A 21,112-nucleotide genomic window follows, 5' to 3' on the forward strand; every position below is an offset into this window, starting at 1 on the left:
AGCACCCAGCCATGCAATCTCCAAAGACAAACATTGTCAGTAGAATGGCCTTACTGAAGAGCTCGGTGACTTTCAACATGGCTACAGAGTTCCAAACTGCCTCTGGAAGCAATGTCAGCACAAAAAGTTCCTTAGTTCCAGTGAAGGGAAATCTTTTTGCTACAGCATACAATGACATTCTAGACAATTCTGTGCTTCCAACTTTGTTGCAACAGTTTGGGGAAGGCCCTTTCCTGTTTCAGCATGACAATGCGCCCATCCACAAAGCGAGGTCCATGGTTTGTAGAGATCGGTGTGGAAGAACTTGACTGGCCTGCACAGAGCCCTAACCTCAACCCCATCGAACAGCTTTGGGATGAATTGGAACGCTGACTGCGAGCCAGGCCTAATCGCCCAACATCAGTGCCCAACCTCACTAATGCGCTTGTGGCTGAATGGAAGCAGCAATGTTCCAACATCTAGTGGAAAGCCTTCCCAGAAGAATGGAGGCTGTTATAGCAGAAAGGGGGGGACCAACTCGATATTAATGCCTGTAATTGTGTAATGAGATGTTCGATGAGCCCTTGTCCACATACTTTTGGTCATGTAGTGTATATTGCATGGCATTTTGGTGTAATCTATTTTCCTTTTTCTTCTAGCACATTGTCAGAAGAGATCGGTTTCGCCACTTAGCTCAAGTTCATAATGAATAAGGGGTTCTACGTGCAATACTGTACGAAGCATGCCGACAAATCATTATGCCGTGGAGAAGATTGCAATTACTGTAGTCTTCCTACACATGAATGATCCCACTTCCATATCGAAAATCCGGGGATGCGGCAATAAAACGTAGTGGTGGGGTACCCTGAATTCAGCAACATATTACAAGCATTTGGGGACTGACCTGTCACAAAGACTGCCCGGAATGTTGATGGAGAGCGGGTGATTTCGGCAGACTTCATATTGCGGTGTTACTGTAGACTGTGATAGCACTGCAGAGTAGAGCTCAATACTGCAGCGCCAACAGCAACACGTTGAGCATGTATGCTCCGCCTATTTCCCTCATCCTCCATCCTTTTTAAAGGGCCCGTGGTTGAGCAGAATCATTGCAAGGCTGGAATAACGGTTAACTCACTGTAATAATCAATCCAACCCCCATGTTTTTAAATTCCCCATACAAACGCCTTAAAATAGCATAGATTACAATGGTAACTTTTCAAAATGACTTTGGTTTGTTGCACTAATTAATTGCAGATAGAAAAAGCCTATACATAACTTTCGCAGAAAATAACATGGCCTTTCTTAGAATAGAAAACTGGAGTGTCTTATACCTTTGGGAAATATATATAGTTTATAAATAAATTCCACAAAAGGCCTAGCACATGCCTTCTGCCACTCGATGCGCTTTCATTGCGTCGCTTCGCTCGTTGATGCTCAAATTCTGGAGAAAAACACGGTTCTGACTAGAGTGGGTACAGTTAAAACCAAACGTAACTTTTTCGTAGCAGGTTAAAGGCGCTCCACGGTCAATCTGCAATCATCATCAGCCGTGCAGCTGATACGGCCTCTGCAGAAGTCAGGGCATTCATACTTCTTCCGCTTCGCCGAGCAGAGTAGTTGTAAAATAAATTGTCAATGAAGTTAGTTTGTTTTACAGGACCTCCCATATAGCTCTGAGAAGCATAAATATGAATGCACTCCCTGACTTCTGCAGAGGCAATATCATGCGAATGCTGCAAGGCCAATGCAGACCTCAGATTGAACATGCAGCGCAATTTATGCTTGATCCGAAATGTGGTCGGCGGTGCCATATGGATGGTGTGACTCAGTAGCGGATCCTACAGAGGCATGTAACGTTACAGTAGAGGCGAAAATGAACTCAGTACCGCATCGCCATTAGCCTCTCAAATGTTGTAACAATATGGACGGCTCCATATAGCTACGCATTAACATGATTGACGACGGTAGGTGAAGGCGGGAGGTCCTTATAAACACAAACGCACTTCCTTGACAACTCTGCAAGAAGTATGAATGCCCTGACTCCTGCGGAGGCTGTATCACCGTAAATGCTGCACGGCCAATGCAGACATCTGATTGCCCATGGAGCTCCTTTAAGGGTTAATTTAGGCAGCAGGTTAGGAAAGGGTTAGCTAAAATACTCTAACCTGCTAGGAAAAGCAACGCAATTCTTTATTTTGTGTTAAGATAACCGACATTAGCTACAATACATGGTATCATTCGATGTCTAAACTGAGGGTCAATAAAGCCAAGAAGACCGGTTGAAGGGCGAGTTAACGTTAACTGGCAAGCGTCGTCAGCTAACAGTAGAGCGCAACTAATTAGCTAGCCGTGCTTTAGCTTTCTCAAACTCTAGGCGGCATTCTGCATTCTCCATACAGTTAACAGCCATAGCTTCGCCCACGACTGCCTCATGTGAACTCGAATCCCCTACGCTGTGGTTAACGTTTAGAAACGTCAGTAATCATCGCTTTCGAAACATATGGCCGTTATCTTTCATCAACGAGAAATAATCCTTCAAATAAAAAAAGACTTAATGTTGCAGTTTTAATCCATAGCGCTATGGGTGCCTCCATCCAGCGAAGCTAACCAAGGTACAGTTTGTTTTATAGGCACACATTTTACAGACATTCGCCAAAAGCTAATTAAATTTGTAAAAATCAATAACTAATTCATTGTCATAGAAACATACAATTAGATTTGGTTTGTTCTATAAATGTCTAGCATACTTTTACAACCTTTGTTTTGAATACAAAATCCAGTTTTAATTTGATGGAAATAGATACAATCTTTAAAATGCTATTTAAAGCTGTACAAATCAATAACTAATTCACAGTTTTTCACAATCAAACTAGATATGATTTATTCTATAAATGTCAAGCATACTTTTACAGCCTTTGTTTTGGATTTTTTTTTAAATCCAGTTGATTTGATAGAAATACACATCTATAAAAGGCCATTTAAAGCTATATAAATCAACGTTTCACTGATCAAACTAGGTATGATTTATTCTATAAATGTGTAGTATACTTTTACAACCTTTACTTTGAGTAGAAATTCAGTGACCATACGATCACCTTCCTTTTTAAGGGAACATTGCATTGGGCTAGCTACCAACTAGTAACCTAACCATAGCTGCAGGAAGTAGGGGTGCTGCAGCAACCCTATAAAATAAAAGTGCACAAAACTAGTGCACTGGACCTTTACTAGTACTATATTAGCGGACCGATAAGTCTGTAGGGCTGGGCGATATGACGATATATATCGTGTGGCGATAGAAAAACATCTATTGTTTCATATTACGCGCTATCGTTTATTTCGTTGTGTCGCAAATCACACTCCTTTGGGCAATATGTTTTGTAAATTGGACGACGGTTTGAGTGTGGAAGGAATTTTGCATCACAAACAAACATGGAGCGTGAACTTGACAGAGCATGGAGACACGGAGTTCGTACCTAAAAAAGGGTCTTCGTCGGTCGCATGGACATGGTTTGGGTATGAAAAGTCTAACACGGACCAGAAAACCGTCCTCGGCAAAATATGCCGCAGGCCGGACCCAACAACAGGCTCAAACACCACTAACTTTTTACCACCTACGCAAGAATCATGTCGAACAGTACGGAGGGAGTCTACGGATGAGACCCAAAAAAGTAAAGTTGAGTGCTCAAATCAAACCCCCGACTCAGACGTTGCAAGAGGCTTTTGCCCGCGGCACACCATATAGCAAAGGATCACAAAGATGGAAGGAGATAACAGCTGCCGTTACAACTTACAGTTGAAGTCGGAAGTTTACATACACTTAGGTTGGAGTCATTAAAACTTGTTTTTCAACCACCACACATTTCATGTTAACTAACTATAGTTTTGGCAAGTCGGTTAGAACATCTACTTTGTGCATGACAAGTAATTTTTCCAACAATTGTTTACAGACAGATTATATCACTGTATCACAATTCCAGTGGGTCAGAAGTTTACATACACTAAGTTGACTGTGCCTTTAAACAGCTTGGAAAATTCCAGAAAATGTCAGGGCTTTAGAAGCTTCTGATAAATTATGTCAATTGGCCTGAGTCAATTGGAGGTGTACCTGTGAATGTATTTCAAGGCCTACCTTCAAACCCAGTGCCTCTTTGCTTGACATCATGGGAAAATCAAAGAAATCAGCCAAGACCTCCAAAAATATTGTAGACCTCCACAAGTCTGGTCAATCCTTGGGAGCAATTTCCAAACGCCTGAAGGTACCACGTTAATCTGTACAAACAATAGTATGCAAGTATAAACACCATGGGACCACGCAGACATCATACTGCTCAGGAAGGATACGCATTCTGTCTCCTAGAGATGAGCGTACTTTGGTGTGAAAAATGCAAATCAATCCCTGAACAACAGCAAAGGACCGTGTGAAGATGCTGGAGGAAACAGGTACAAAAGTATCTATATCCACAGTAAAACGAGTCCTATATCGACATAACCTGAAAGGCCGCTCAGCAAGGAAGAAGCTACTGCTTCAAAGCGGCCATAAAAAAGCCAAACTACGGTTTGCAACTGCACATGGGGACAAAGATCGTACTTTTTGGAGAAATGTCCTCTGGTCTGATGAAACAAAAACATAACTGTTTGACCATAGTTATGTTTGGAGGAAAAGGGGGAGGCTTGCAAGCCAAAGAACACCATCCCAACTGTGAAGCACGGAGGTGGCAGCATCTTGTTGTGGGGGTTCTTTGCTGCAGGAGGGCCTGGTGCACTTCACATAATAGATGGCATCACGAGGCAGGAAAATTATGTGGCTATATTAAAGCAACATCTCAAGACATCAGTCAGGAAGTTAAAGCTTGGTCGCCAAATGGACAATGATCCCAAGCATACTTCCAAAGTTGTGGTAAAATGGCTTAAGGACAACAAAGTCAAGGTATTGGAATGGCCATCACAAAGCCCTGACCTCAATCCTATAGAACATTTGTGGGCAGAACTGAACTGAAAAAGTGTGTGCTAGCAAGGAGGCCTACAAACCTGACTCAGTTACACCAGCTCTGTCAGGAGGAATGGGACAAAATTCACCCAACTTATTGTGGGAAGCTTGTGGAAGGCTACCCGAAGCGTTTGATCCAAGTTAAACAATTTAAAGGAATTCTACCAAATACTAATTTAGTGTACATAAACTTTTGACCCACGGGGAATGTGGTGAAAGAAATAAAAGTTGAAATAAATCATTCTCTCTACTATTATTTCACATTCTTAAAATAAAGTGGTGATCCTAACTGACCTAAGACAGGGACTTTTTACTATGATTAAATGTCAGGAACTGTGAAAAACTAAGTTTAAATCTATTTAGCTATGGTGCATGTAAACTTCCAACTACAACTGTACATCTGCAAAGACATGGCTCCAATTTACAGGGTCGAGAAATGACCCAAGGTACCAAATGCAAATTGATATGTTGCATGTATTAATGCCAAAATAACATGCAAGCCCCCAAAATATAGTGCTCTTATTTTTTTGCACATTTGTCACACTTAAATGTTTCAAATTTTAACATTACACAAAGATAACCCAAGTAAACACAAAATGCAGTTTTTTGGTGATCATTTTATTTAATAAAGGGGAAAAAAAGCTATCCAAACCTTCATGGCCCTATGTGACTAAGTAATTTCCCCCTTGTTAAATCATGAATTTACTGTTGTTAATCATATTTTTTAGAAAGCTGAGTTCAATTTCACTAGCCACACCCAGGCCTGATTACTGCTAGACCTGTTGAATCAAGAAATCACTTAAATAGAACCTGTCTGACAAAGTGAAGTAGGCCAAAACATCTCAAAAGCAAGACATCATGCCGCGATCCAAAGAAATTCAGGAACAGATGAGAAACAAAGTAATTGACATTATCAGTCTGGAATTTACAAAGCCAGTTCTAAAGCTTTGGGACTCCAGCGAACCACGGTGAGAGCCATTATCCACAAATTGAGAAAATTTGGAACAGTGGTGTACCTTCCCAGGAGTGGCCGGCCTACCAAAATTACCCCAAGAATGCAGCGATGACTCATCCAAGAGGTCACAAAAGAACCCACAACAACATCTAAAGAACTGCAGGCCTCACTTGCCTCAGTTAAGGTCAGTGTTCATGACTCAACCATAAGAAAGACTGGGCAAAAATGGCATCCATGGCAGAATTCCAAGGCAAAAACCAGTGCTGACCAAAAATAAAAGGCTCGTCTCACTTTTGGCAAAAAAACATCTTGATGATCCCCAAGACTTTTTGGAAAGTATTCTGTGGACTGACGAGACAAAAGTTGAACTTTTTGGAAGGTGTGCGTCCCGTTACATCTGGCGTAAAAGTAACACAGCATTTCAGAAAAAGAACATACTAACAGTCAAATATGGTGGTGATAGTGTGATGGTCTGGGGCTGCTTTGCTGCTTCAGGACCTGGACGACTTGCTGTGATTATGGAACCATGAATTCTGCTCTCTACCAAAGAATCCTGAATGAGAATGTCCGGCCATCAGTTCGTGACCTCAAGCTGAAGTGCACTTGGATTCTGCAGCAGGACAATGATCCAAAACACACCAGCAAGTCCACCTCCTGAATGGCTTAAAAATGTGGTGTGACCTTAAAAAGGCGGTTCATGCTCAAATCCTCCAATGTGGCTGAATTAAAACAATTCTGCAAAGAAGATTGGGCCAAAATTCCTCCACAACGATGTGAAAGACTCATTGCCAGTTATCGCAAACGCTTGATTGCAGTTGTTGCTGCTGAGGGTGGCACAACCAGTTATTTGGTTTAGGGGGCAATTACTTTTTCACATAGGGCCATGAAGGTTCGGATAGCTTTTTCCCCTTAATAAATAAAATAATCACTTAAAAACCCAAGTAAACAAAAAATGCAGTTATCTTTGTGTAATAAAATCTATTTGAAACGTTTAAGTGTGACAAATGTGCAAAAAAAATAAATCAGGAAGGGGCAAATACTTTTTCACAGCACTGTATATATTTTAGGCCTATATTTATTTTGTTTGCAACTATAGTTGGTGTTTTCTATTTACCTTTTTAGATTTTATACATCATTTTTTTACATGCTTAATTGAACATCTGCAAAGGTTCGAAATAGAAGGATAAATAATCTAATGAGTAAGTAAGTACCTCTTATTTGTTGAGTGTAATTCGAAATGCAATAATAGGCCTTTACATTAGGTCATTTTATATAAACTATTAATTAATTGAATTTACAGAAAATGTGCTATATATTGACATGTATCGTTATCGGGATATGAAATGACCTATCGGGATATTATATTTTGGCCATATCGCCCAGCCCTAGCAGTCTGTAGCCCAGGCCCCCAAAAATGTACAGTGCCGTAATACATATTTTTATTGCATAAATCGTGCATACATTAGATTGCAATGTTGGTGCAGTAAAATAATCCAAATGTAGCCTATGACACAATGTAAATGGAGAAGGCTAAAACTTGGTCAGCGGCAGATCAAAATAGCGACACGAAGTCTTCGGGTGAAAGGAGTTGTCCATGGTGCTGTCATTAAAGGTATTTTACTTACCCTGTTCGTAATGAGTACGTGACGGTTGCATTTTGGCTTCTGCGCAGATGGAAGAAGCCAGCGGGGAACGCATGCGGCATACAGACACCACCCGCTACAGACCTACCACAGATCTTACTTGTAGTGCTCTAGTGCTTTTTTTTTAGGTAAGGGAGCGGAAAAAATGTAAATGGTGTCACAATTTCCCCAGTCTATACTTACAGATGTAGCCTATTACTACAGGGTTCAACCCTGTTCCTGGAGCGCTACCATCCCGTAGGGTTTCATCCCAAACCCAGTTGTAACTCACTCGATTAATCTTGTAAACCAGCTAATTATTAGAATCCGGTGTGCTACATTAGGGTTGGGATGAAAACCTACAGGTTGGTAGCGCTCCAGCAACAGGGTTGGAGAGCCCTGTTATAAAATATGCATAAAATGCATCCTCCAATTGCAACGTCTGCCACACATGGGCCTATTGTCTCAAGAAAATTTTATATTTTTAATACCCTCAAACACCAAGTTAGGAATACCTCTTTTCAAAATAGGCCGTCATCACTGTCAATCGTGAATGATAATTCTTCATGTTTTACCGGTGAAACTGCATCTGCATGCCAATCATTTGATTGATCTCAATCAGTTTCATGGGAATAGCCTATGCATTTCGATCTTCTTGAATTACTGTTTTGTGAGCGTGTTAGAGCAGATGATAAACTATTAGCCTTTCTTGTATCAAATCAATTGACCAAGTAGTGAACATAAATAATTACTACGTAGAATATGTTTTAAAACAGCCATAAAATCAAGCTTTTGGTGTGGTAGTTTCATGCACTTCAATAAACCATAACCTAAATGCAGTATTACCTCCAACTTGGCCCAATTCACTTTTCCAATTTCCCACTCCGACATAGCCTACCAAGCTAGAGCGGGCCATGAGTCTCAACCAATAGCCAATATAGGCTAAATATCCCAAGCAGACCTACAGCAACTTCCAGAGAGGGTCAGGCTCTTGGGCTTTGCGGTGGCCACACTGGTTTAGGTGTCCGTCCTCGGCAGAACGTTGTTGCTGTAACCAAGTGGTCACATATCGTTCTGGGTTCAACTGAGCAAGAGCAGGTCGGTGGAGTTTTATGAATATCAAGGCAGACATTCTGACGTTCTGAAGTTGTCAAGCCTCCAACAGGCCTCTACAGTTATTCATAATTTGCCGGAGAGAAGACAGGGAAGAAACCACCATTATTTGGTTGTCATTCTATTGTTTTTCGTGGATTTTGTGTGTTAATTAAATATCATTTATTTATAATTGATTAAAAAAGGGTTCTGTGTATTCTCACATTGAAAGCACTACATGCCTACTGACTTGTGAAGCGAAGACAGCTTCACTGCGCTATTACATCAATAAAAAATGTTTTTTTGGGTAGGGAATGTTTTTGTCACAGAAGTAGTGCACTGGGCCTTTAATAGTCCTGTATTAGCGTACATATATAGCCTTCTGTAGTGCGAAATAGTTGCAGTAACCACACCCCCCAACTTCCAGCGGCTATGAAGCAAAATAATAATTTTATAACTTCCAGGTGTTTGTGTGTGGTCTGGGGTGTAATCTTTAGTGCACACTGTATCTTACAGTTGCAAAACGTTTCACATCGGACAAATTCAGGTAGATCCCTCCACGTTTGTTTTCGTTTGGTTGCTAGTAAATACCACCACCCATTCTGTTGATAATCTATTGCTCCTCAATTCTCACTGTGAACATGTGTGTTTGTCTCCTTTACAGATGTTGGAAGACCTAACTATCAGTGTCTGAAGACTGCTTATTAAACACACAAGTAGCCAACTGAGCCCAGCACTGATTAGGTGTCCTCTGCACAGTGAATAAGCAAGATCAATCACCATGGAAACCGAAGCAGAAAGTTAGATAGCTAGATACACTACATGACCAAAAGTATGTGGACACCTGCTCGGCAAACATGTAATTCCAAAATCACAGGCATTAATAATGGAGTTGTTCCCCCCTTTGCTGAAATAGCAGCCTTCACTCTTCTGGGAAGGGTTTCCATAGATTTTGGATCATTGTTGTGGGGACTTGCTTCCATTCAGCCACTTGAGCATTAGTGAGGTTGGGCACTAATGTTGCGCGATTAGGCATGGCTCGCAGTTGGCGTTCCATTTCATCCCTTAGGTGTTCGATGGGGTTAAGGTCAGGGCTCTATGCAGGCCAGTTAAGTTCTTCCACAACAATCTCGACTAACCATTTCTGTATGGACCTCGCCTTTTGCACGGGGGCATTGCCATGCTGAAACAGGAAAGGGCCTTCCACAAACTGTTGCCACAAAGTTGGAAGTACATAATTGTCTAGAATGTCATTGTATACTATAGTGTTAGGATTTCCCTTCACTGGAACTAAAGGGCCTAGCCCGAACCATGAAAAACAGCCCCAGACCATTATTCCTCCTCCACCAAACTTTACAGTTGGCACTATGCATTGGGGCAGGTAGTGTTTTCCTGGCATCCGCCAAACCCAGATTCTTCCATCAGATTGCCAGATGGTGAAGCGTGATTCATCACTCCAGAGAAAGCATTTCCAATGTTCCAGAGTCCAATGGCGGCGAGCTTTACACCACTCCAGCCGACACTTCACATTGCGCATGGTGATCTTAGGCTTGTGTGCGTGCGGCTGCTCGGCCATGGAAACCCATTTAATGAAGCTCCCGACAAACAGTTCTTGTGCTGACGTTTCTTCCAAAGGCAGTTTGTCACTCGGTAGTGAGTGTTGAAACAGAGGAAAGACTATTTTTACGCATTTCAGCACTTGACGGTCACGTTGTGTGAGCTTGTGTGGCCTACCACTTTGTGGCTGAGCCGTTGTTGCTCTTAGATGTGAGCCGTTGTTGCTCTTCCACTTCACAATAACAGCACTTACAGTTGACCTGTGCAGCTCCAGCAGAAATTTGTCACACTGACTTATTGGAAAGGTGGAATTCTATGACAGTGCCATGTTGAGTCACTGAGCTCTTCAGTAAGGCCATTCTACTGCCAACGTTTGTCTATGGAGATTGCATGGCTGTGTGCTCGATTTTATACACCTGTCAGCAACAGGTGTGGCTGAAATAGCCGAATCCACAAATTTTTGTATATACACTGTAGCTATTAGCTAGCTATTTCTAAAGATTAAAAGCATGCATTCTGCAGAGTAAGGTTACTAACAAGAGTTTGTGGTGGCCTGGGCCCTGGGCGCCAGTTGTTTTCTACTCTTCTGCCAACTCCTGACGGAATTGTCATGTGTGGCTTGACAATAACAGCAAAGCTGGCAAGAACACAAACAGATCTGGGACCATGCTAAGTTTGTGTATGTTTGAAAAAGTAACATCACGTTTCTTACCACTATTCAGGAGGTTATTCCTATTTGGCAGAACAAGCCTCATGGATCGACTCGATGTGTGGTGAGGAGAATAGGCTCCCTTGTGCCCATGAAACCCCATCTCAGGGCATGTTTCCAGGTAAATATGGTATTTTCCAAATTCAACACATGCCATAATAGTACACATAGTACAGACATTGACTTTGTCAGAAGGCAGACTTAGTTGCCGAATTCCATTAAAGGTGCTAATCAAGAGTACTTGCATCTGTTACCAGGAACTTCTAGGCCTCCCTCCGCTGCGGCCCATGGATGGCCCCATGGTGCCCACACTGGCAGACATTGCCTGGATCGCAGCAGATGAGGAGTCTGAGACCTATGCCAGAGTGCGGTAAGAACGTGCTTCTCTCACCCACAGTGCAGAATAACGGTCTGCTAATCTCGAGGATAGTCCTTTAGTGGGGCAGCAAAAATTGTCGGCAGCTATTGTTGGGGTCTAAATGATTGGCTTGTGAATGTTTTTTAAAAAACCTTTATTTAACTAGGCAAGTCAGTTAAGAAAAAATTCTTATTTACAATGACGGCCTACCAAAAGGCAAAAGGCCTCCTGCGGAGACGGGGGCTGGGATTAAAAATATAGGACAAAACACACATCACGACAAGAGACACCACAACACTACATAAAGAGAGACCTAAGAGACAACATATCATGGCAGCAAAACATGACAACACAGCATGGTAGCATCACATGACAACACAGCATGGTAGCATCACATGACAACAACACGGTAGCAGCACAACATGGTAGCAGCACAAAACATGGTACAAACATTATTTGGCACAGACAACAGCACAAAGGGCAAGAAGGTAGAGACAACAATAATACATAATGCGAAGCAGCCACAACAATATTGGTTATGTCAGCATTCGTGGTGGCAAGGGACTCTTCCAAATTTGGAAGATTCCACTGTGTTTGTGTCTGTCAATAAGCTTCCTGTTCTGTTAATGCAAGAGTGTTTTCTTATGGTCCATTGTGTTTTCTCAGAAGCGACTCACGCCCGCGAGTGGCAGCCCATGTGTCTTTCCTGGTTATGCAATGGAACTCCTCTGTGCCCTACTTCCGCCGTTACGTCAAGAAGGTGGAGACGCTGAGGAAACCCGCGGTGACGGCTATGAACCACACCAGCTCCCTGCAGGACGAGCTGAGGAGACTCCACTCTCTCCATTGCCACAGAGTCTGGTCGGGAATTTGTAAAGGAATTGTTTACATTAAGTTCAATTCCCCAGTGAAAGGGGCTCTTTCTCCGGCCAAGTTAGCTATATTAGGCCTATTCATGGGTTGCACCTCTGTCACGTAGTTGCCATTATTATGAACATTCTACCAACGCCGTGGCCATATTGTTGCCCAAACGTCCTGTGAATCACAGTATTCTGAAAGGGGGCTAATGACTGTTTAGTCTAAAATACATGGTAGTGATCTGGAAATATGATGGCATTGCTAAAATAGGCAACTATTTAGTAGGAATAAGCTTTTCCATTATCATGTTGTCAAATTTGCTTTAGACAGATGACAATGCTGTCATTAGCTAGCAAAGTTTGTCCAAAATAGCAACCAATGTTAATGTTAACTAACTCAAAACCGGTGGTCTCCCCTCAATCCTAGCTAGCTAGCTAATGTTATACTGCTTCTAAAGTCAATCTGGAGACATCAAATTTTAATTGTCACATGCGCCGAATACAACAGGTTTAGACCTTACCGTGAATTGCTTACTTACAAGCCCATAACCAACAATGCAGTTCAAGAAAGTGTTAAGAAAATGTTTACTAAATAAACTAAAGTAAAAAAGAAAAGAAAAAGAAAAAGTAACACGATAAAATAACAATAACGAGGCTATATACAGGGGTGCCGGTACAGAGTCATTGTGTAGGGGTACAGGTTAGTTGAGGTAATTTGTACATGTACACTGCCGTTCAAAAGTTTGGGGACACGTAAGACATTTCCTTGTTTTTGAAAGAAAAGTCACTTTTTTGTCCATTTAAAATAACATCAAATTGATGAGAAACACATTGTAGACATTGTTAATGTTGTAAATGACTATTGTTGCTGGAAACGGCAGATTTTCTTTTAATGGAATATCTACATAGGCGTACAGAGGCCCATTATCAGCAACTATCGCTCCTGTGTTCTAATGGCATGTTGTGTTAGCTAATCCAAGTTTCTCATTATAAAAGGCAAATTGATCATTAGGAAACCCTTTTGCAATTATGTTAGCACAGCTGTAAACTGTTGTACTGATTAAAGAAGCAATACAACTGGCCTTCTTTAGACTAGTTGAGTATCTGGAGCATCAGCATTTGTGGGATCGATTACAGGCTCAAAATGGCCAGAAACAAAGACTTTCTTCTGAAACTCATCAGTCTATTCTTGTTCTGAGAAATGAAGGCTGTTCCATGTGAGAAATTGCCAAGAAACTGAAGATCTCGTACAACGCTGTTTTCTACTCCCTTCACAGAACAGCGCAAACTGGCTCTAACCACAATAGAAAGAGGAGTGGGAGGCCCCGGTGCACAACTGAGCAAGAGGACAAGTACATTAGAATGTCTAGTTTGAGAAACAGACGCCTCACAAGTCCTCCACTGGCAGCTTCATTAAATAGTGCCCGCAAAACACCAGTCTCAACATCCACAGTGAAGAGGTGACTCAGGGATGCTAGCCTTCTAGGCAGAGTTCCTCTGTCCAGTGTCTGTGTTCTTTTGTCTACCTTAATCTTTTATTTTTATTGGCCAGTCTGAAATATGGCTTTTTCTTTGCAACTCTGCCTAGAAGGCCAGCATCCCGGACTCGCCTCTTCACTCTTGACATTGAGACTGGTGTTTGACCACCTAGCTAGGTAGCATTATCATCTACAAACCAAACACACTAACGTTATGTTAGCAATTTGCATATCTAGCTTTAGCTAGCTAAAGTTAGCTAGTTTAAATGAAGGTATGGCATCTTGTGGGGTTTATGCAGTGTAGCTAGCTGCATGACGCTATTATTAGATTCCTTTGAATACAAATGTAAGGCAATTGATAATAGAGGTCGACCGATTATGATTTTTCAACGCCGATACCGATTATTGGAGGACCCCCAAAAAAAGCCGATACCGATTAATCAGACGATTTTTTTTTTGTATTTTTTATTTTTGTTATTTTTGTAATAATGACAATTACAACAATGCTGAATGAACACTTATTTTAACTTAAGATAATACATCAATAAAATCAATTTAGCCTAAAATAAATAACGAAACATGTTCAATTTGGTTTAAATAATGCAAAAACAAAGTGTTGGAGAAGAAAGTAAAAGTGCAATATGTGCCATGTAAGAAAGCTAACGTTTAAGTTCCTTGCTCAGATCAATATTCCCAGGTAAGAAGTTTTAGGTTGTAGTTATTATAGGAATTATAGGACTATTTCCCTCTATACCATTTGTATTTCATTAACCTTTGACTATTGGATGTTCTTATAGGCACTTTAGTATTGCCAGATTAACAGTATAGCTTCCGTCCCTCTCCTCGCTGCTCCCTGGGCTCGAACCAGGAACACAATGAGAACAGCCACCCTCGAAGCAGCGTTACCCATGCAGAGCAAGGGGAACAACCACTCCAAGTCTCAGAGCGAGTGACGTTTGAAACGCTATTAGCGCGCACCCCGCTAACTAGCTAGCCATTTCACATCGGTTACACCAGCCTCATCTCGGGAGTTGATAGACTTGAAGTCATAAACAGCGCAATGCTTGACGCACAACGAAGAGCTGCTGGCAAAATGCACGAAAGTGCTGTTTGAATGAATGCTTACGAGCCAGCTGCTGCCTACCACCGCTCAGTCAGATACTTGTATGCTTGTATGCTCAGTCAGATTATATGCAATGCAAGACGCGCTAAATAAACTAGTAATATCATCAACCATGTGTAGTTAACTAGTGATTATGATTGTTTGATTGTTTTTTGTAAGATAAGTTTAATGCTAGCTAGCAATTTACCTTGGCTTACTGCATTCGCGTAACAGGCAGTCTCCTTGTGGAGTGCAACGAGAGGCAGGTGGTTATAGCGTTGGACTAGTTAACTGTAAGGTTGCAAGATTGGATAGCTGACAAGGCAAAAATCTGTCATTCTGCCCCTGAACGAGGCAGTTAACCCACCGTTCCTAGGCCGTCATTGAAAATAAGAATGTGTTCTTAACTGACTTGCCTAGTTAAATAAAGATTAAATAAAGGTGTAAAAAAAAAACATTTTTTTTTAAATCGGCCAAATCGATGTCCAAAAATACCGATTTCCGATTGTTATGAAAACTTGAAATCGGCCCTAATTAATCGGCCGACCTCTAATTGATAAGCATCAAAAACTTTGGATTGAGCCTCCAGAGTGGTGCAGCAGTCTAAGACACTGCATCGCAGGGCAAACTGCGTTGCTACAGATGTTGGTTCGAGACCCGTGCCGGCGGCGCCCGGGAGACCCATGAGGTGACGCACAATTGGCCCAGCGTTGTCTGAGTTAGGGGAGTGTTTAGCTGGCCGGGATGTCCTTGTCTCATCCTTTTGGCCCCCCGTAAGAGGGTTACTTCTGGGCCGATTCCTCATTGCTAGCTGCGATCAGTCCATGAGAACTTGGGACATTTCAGTGTCACACTTCCGTTAAAAATTTATTCCAACATTTATCTAGTTTCTGGATTGGTCACGAGGAGTATTTTTCTCGCTTCTTTTTCTCTTTTGTGGTGAAGTTGATTCAGATTCAAGAACTGAGAATGCTGCATGTTTCTTTTCTCCCTGCTACAATGACTGTTTATCTGCAAACAAGTTAGCTAGCTTGTTGGCTTCATTGGCTCTGTTTGTTTCTGGGGGCTGTTAGCTTGTAATTGGCTTTCATTTCCGCTGCGGGGCCATGGCAGCAGGGTCATTCTCAAGTAGATGGGATTTAACGCAAAGATATACCTTGCCCAGAAGGAGAGCCCAAGGCAGATCAGGGCTCAATCCCTTATTTTTTCGTTCAAAGTGAAAACCCTACACAAGAAGTGGGGCGGCATAGGTCGAAGACCTGCAGATTTCTGCTTTAAGGTGTCATCACCTTCAATATGGCTTTAGTGCAATGCTGATGTGTTATAAGAGCCTCCTGTAATAATCAACCACACTCCACACTGCCCTTTCTCACCTGGACAAAAGGAACACCTATGTGAGAATGCTGTTCACTGACTACAGCTCAGCGTTCAACACTATAGTGCTCACAAACCTCATCACTAAGCTAAGTACCCTGGGACTAAACACCTCCCTCTGCAACTGGATCCTGGACTACCTGACGGGCCACCCCCAGGTGGTAAGGGTAGGCAACAACACATCTGCCATGCTGATCCTCAACACGGGGGCCCCTCAGGGGTGCGTGCTTAGTCCCCTCTTGTACTCCCTGTTCACCCATGACTGCGTGGCCAAGCACAACTCCAACACCATCATTACGTCTGCTGATGACACAACAGTGGTATGCCTGATCACCGACAACGATGAGACAGCCTTTAGGGAGGATGTCAGAGACCTGGCAGTGTGGTGCCAGGACAACAACCTCTCCCTCAACATGAGCAAGACAAAGGAGCTAATCGTGGACTACAGGAAAAGTAGGGACGTACACGCCCCCATTCATATCGACGGAGCTGTAGTGGAGCGGGTCGAGAGTTTCAAGTTCCTTGGTGTCCACATCAACAACAAACTATCATGGTCCAAACACACCAACACAGTTGTGAAGAAGGCACAACAACACCTTTTCCCCCTCAGGAGACTGAAAAGATTTCGCATGGGTACCCAGATCCTCAAAGTTCTACAGCTGCACCGTCGAGAGCATCCTGACCGCTTGGTATAGCAACTGCTCGGCATCCGACTGCAAGGTGCTACAGAAAATTGTGCGTACAGCCCAGTACATCACTGGGACCAAGCTTCCTGCCATCCAGGACCTATATACTAGGCGGTGTCAGAGGAAGGCCCCAAAAAATTGGCAAAGACTCCAGTCACCCAAGTCATAGACTGTTCTCTCTGCTACCACAGGGCAAGCGGTCCCGGAGTACCAAGTCTAGGTCCAAAAGGCTACCTAACAGCTTCTACCCCCAAGCCATAAGACTGAACAATGAATCAAATGGCCACCCATACTATTTACATTGACCCCCCTTTGTTTTTACGCTTGCTGTTTATTATATATGCATAGTCAATTTACCCCTAACTACATGTACAAATGACCTCGACTAACCTGTACCGCCACACATTGACTAAGTACCGGTACCCCCTGTATATAGCATCGTTATTGTTCTTTTATTGTTATTTTTTATTTATTTTGTAATTGTTTTCTTAACTCTATTTCTTGAACTGCATTGTTGGTTAAGGGCTTGTAAGTAAGCATTTCACGGTAAGGTCATCATATATTGTATTTGGCGCATGTGATCAATAAAATGTTGTTTTATTTGTTACTGTGTGTATATTTTTTTGTAGGCTTGTCTATTGGTCATTAAGATTGTATGTCTTTCTGCATGGATATGCACAGGAACTCTGTGGCATAAAGTCATCTCATTGTTGCAGAGATTATGATGACCTGTTTCAAATGCTCTAGCCAATGCGCTTTTCCTAGACAAGCATAGGGCTTGTCTTCTTAAAGTGATGGGCTTTGGAATTGAAACTGAAAAAACACTGACCCACCCATGCCTCAGAAACTCATTGTATTGGACATTGTATTAAAAATAGACTAACTATGTTACCAAAAACAAAATTTGCCACTGAACACATTTCAGGTCTGCTGAGCGCAAACTTGAATATTGTGAAACTGTGCAACTTCCAGTGTGTTTACTCTGAACACTGAGGCTGTACCCACTTTAAGTTACAGTTTTAAGTGGCTTAGTAGGCTTGTGTGTGTATTTGATCATAATTTGGGCTCCCGAGTGGCGCAGCAGTTTGAGGCACTTCATCTCAGTGCAAGAGGTGTCACTACATTCACTGGTTCGAATCCAGGCTGTATCACATCCGGCCGTGATTGGGAGTCCCATAGGGCGGCACACAATTGGCCCAGCGTCGTCCGGGGTAGGCCATCATTGTAAATAAAAATGTGTTCTTAACTGACTTGCCTAGTTAAATAAAGGTTACATTTTAAAAAATCTAAATAATAATAATAATGTAGGCCTACCATCAAAAAAAGAAAATGTATCCCATAACATTTTAACATATTCTATCATTCAGTCTACAGTAGCAGCCAATGTGTGGTGTTCAAGGTAGGCCTACATTCCATGACACAAAATAAATACAAATGCAGGGTTTGAAATTAACCTGTTTATCCACTTGTCCTTCAGACAAGGAGGTGACTGCAAATGTTTTCGTTTGATGCAAGAAACTACTTTACAAAATAAAATGCGTTATTATTTCCAAACCATTATTACAGAGAATCAGACAAATGAGCCTACACCTCTACCTATTGGCTACTTAGCTTATTCAAGCCTGCATCAAAATACAACACTGCCTATTTTAAGCCAAAAAAAGCTCTTTACCTGATTCACTTTTCAAAGATGTGTAGAAAAGTACACGTTTTATGCTCTTGTAGGAAGCAATCAGACTACAAATTAACTATAACTGGGCTAATAACTTGCAGGGAAAACTCTAGAAAGTGAAGTTCAATCTCATGCTTCTCTCAGTGGGCTGATATTTCTTCTGCTTGGCAGTCCTGGGAGAGCTGCGCGGCAGTCTCGGGGCTACTGCGTGCCCGAGAGCAGCTTAGAGGGAACATTGCATGTGACAACAGTGCAGGAGACGAGTTGATTGCCAATCTGTGTCCCTTTTTTAAGGCTCCGTCTGTCACAATTCTGAGGTTTATTAATGGGAAAATTATGTTATCTAAATTAACTCTGACAAGTTCAATAACTTGCCTGTCACTGCTCTGCTCTGTTTTCACCACTCAAGCTCAAACCCCTTGACACCTGACCCCCTCTCCCCCGACGACACCAGCATGAGCTTTTCAATGGCGGCCTTCAAGATGGCGCCCTACCAGCCCGCCGCCTCTGCCTCCTTCGTCATCAGCGACGTGGTGAGGAGGATGAGGTGTCCATTGTATCGGAGCTGATGCCAGACCCCCTGCCACTTGCGAACATGTCGGCCTTCATGACGACCTTTGACCTGGACCGTCCCAGCATGGACTTCCAGGAGGCGGAGGAGGACATGGTGTTGCTGTCCAAGTCCACCAGCTTCGCCGACGTCAGGGACATCCTGAAGGACATGAACCGCATGAAGATGAGCAGGGACAGGTAGGTTTAAAGGGCGAGTCAGGACACTGAGGAAAATGCCTCCCTCTCCATTAGTACACACACACACTGTCTAAATATCATGTTAGCAGAAGGGCTGTGATAATGCATTGGCAGCTGACTGTCATCCTGTTTTCCACAGGTATAACATCTACGAGAGGAAACAATTATTAGGTAATACGTTTCAGATTATGTCTTTGTACCAGACCATGCTTTTAACGTGTGTGTCCATGCAGGTATAACAGAGGCTGCACCTCCCTAATGGGGGGAGTCAGACACTGCCTCGCTGATCTCAGAGGCCCTGAGGAAGAACTTTATCCTGAAGGATAGACATTGTGGGGATGAAGAAACTCAAGTAACCTACCCACCCAACTCCACCTACCCACGTAAGTCAGGCCACATAGAAAGTAGTCCATGTCGACAGACATTCATACACAATACGGAAACATAAATAAACATTTATCTATCAAGCTTAACTTTTAAAATGTCGATTGCCAGTGGACACTCCTGTGTGTTGCATGCCAGGATTTTACTCTTGGTCTACAGAGGACTGTGTTTCATTGTTTCCGTGTCTCTCCCTTCTGTTGCCAGGCCTGTGCCCAAGGACCCAGTCCCCATGGAGACCCGGATGCACCTCATCAACCATGGCAATGGCTAAACAACATGTCTGGAAAAACAAGCAACCACCTCCCAGCAGGCCAATTCGGTCTGAACCAAACCAAATTGAAACCATACCCCAATGTCCAGGCACGACATCTCCTGTTATTCAATCAACACTCCCCCGTACGCTCACTATCTGGGCCCACACACCTCCCCAAAAGGAGGATTTCTTATCCCATTGGTTCAAAAGCAATGTCATAGCAACTTAATTTTGTGGGTGCTGTACAACTTCCACTTCAGATTTCACCTACTTTGATGTCTCTTGCTCACCATCAGACTGTCTCCAGTGCTGCCTAGTAACTTTTTTCTCTTCGGTATAGTGCCTGCCTGGTACCATGAGAGAAACCATTCCCCCCTTTTTTCCCCGACAAGCTTCAACAGAAGAGTTGTGGATGAACGCATTTGTTGGAGTGGAATAGTAATTTTTTTTATCTTTTCATTTCTGTATAGTCCTTGAAGTTTTATGTACAAATAAGACTGCAGAAAGTAACAGAGTACTGCAATACCTACACAATTCTTTGTTCATTTACAGCAAAACATCTGTTCAAGTTTGTTAGTCATGGTCAATGTGTACAGCATAAGTTTGCAAATAACCATTCTTCTTCACATAGCTCTTAACCTACTCATAACCCCATTGTACCAGTGTTACCAGTGTTATCGCTGTCCTTAGGGTAATAACTCTCAGAATTTAGCTTGATTGATGGACGCTGTGCAACATGATACAGAGAAATAAATCCCAATTTGAAATCGGTCGACGGCCATGACTAAATAATAATGATGTGTGTGGTCTTTGAACTTGTCTGATACAAGGACAGCTTGGAAGACTTGTAAATCTACTGTAAAATTTTAATATAAGTGTTCTCCTTCCTTGTGTGCTGTTGTGCTATATCTGCCTGTTAAGACACCAGCGATAAACTGCCAGTTTTTTTTTATTATTACAGAATCTGTGGCTCTTAGGTGTAGGAGACAATGTGCATGTGTGCTGTCACAATATACTAAAGATATGAGTATGAGTGTCACTAGTGTGGCTTTTGAAAATAAATTATCCTGTGCACGCCTTACTACAAATCCTTTTGCCTCTATCAATATGACAGTTTTTCCTTTAATTCATTGGTTAGTGTGCTTTTTTTTTATCAGCCCATCCCCATTTGTCTTTCCACTGTTTTGTCTTTTTCCTCCATTTACATCCTCTGTAGCCCCATAAACTTGTATGTATCCACCACACTTTTGATGACGTTTGCATAAATCAAGTGACTGACTGCTTCAGGAGCCAATGA

General features: G+C 42.3%; 1 protein-coding gene and 1 pseudogene across 3 annotated transcripts in view; one reads left to right on the forward strand and one right to left on the reverse strand.

The window, feature by feature from the left end:
- Positions 1 to 7,802, reverse strand: part of LOC110505294 (nuclear receptor coactivator 7) — a 25,561-nt gene extending 17,759 nt beyond the window's left edge. The window contains exon 1 of one of the 3 annotated variants that reach the window (XM_036962943.1): positions 7,748 to 7,802. The gene's annotated coding sequence lies outside the window, so the exon portion shown is untranslated. Of the gene's footprint in view, positions 1 to 883; positions 2,067 to 7,546; positions 7,579 to 7,747 lie in introns of those variants that run through there. The other 2 variants (XM_036962942.1, XM_036962941.1) reach the window with 2 other exon arrangements.
- LOC110505295 lies at positions 2,145 to 20,896 on the forward strand (annotated as a pseudogene).
- The last annotated feature ends 216 nt before the right edge of the window (positions 20,897 to 21,112 follow it).

This window comes from Oncorhynchus mykiss, chromosome 25, assembly GCF_013265735.2.
Source record: "Oncorhynchus mykiss isolate Arlee chromosome 25, USDA_OmykA_1.1, whole genome shotgun sequence".
Lineage (NCBI taxonomy): Eukaryota > Metazoa > Chordata > Actinopteri > Salmoniformes > Salmonidae > Oncorhynchus > Oncorhynchus mykiss.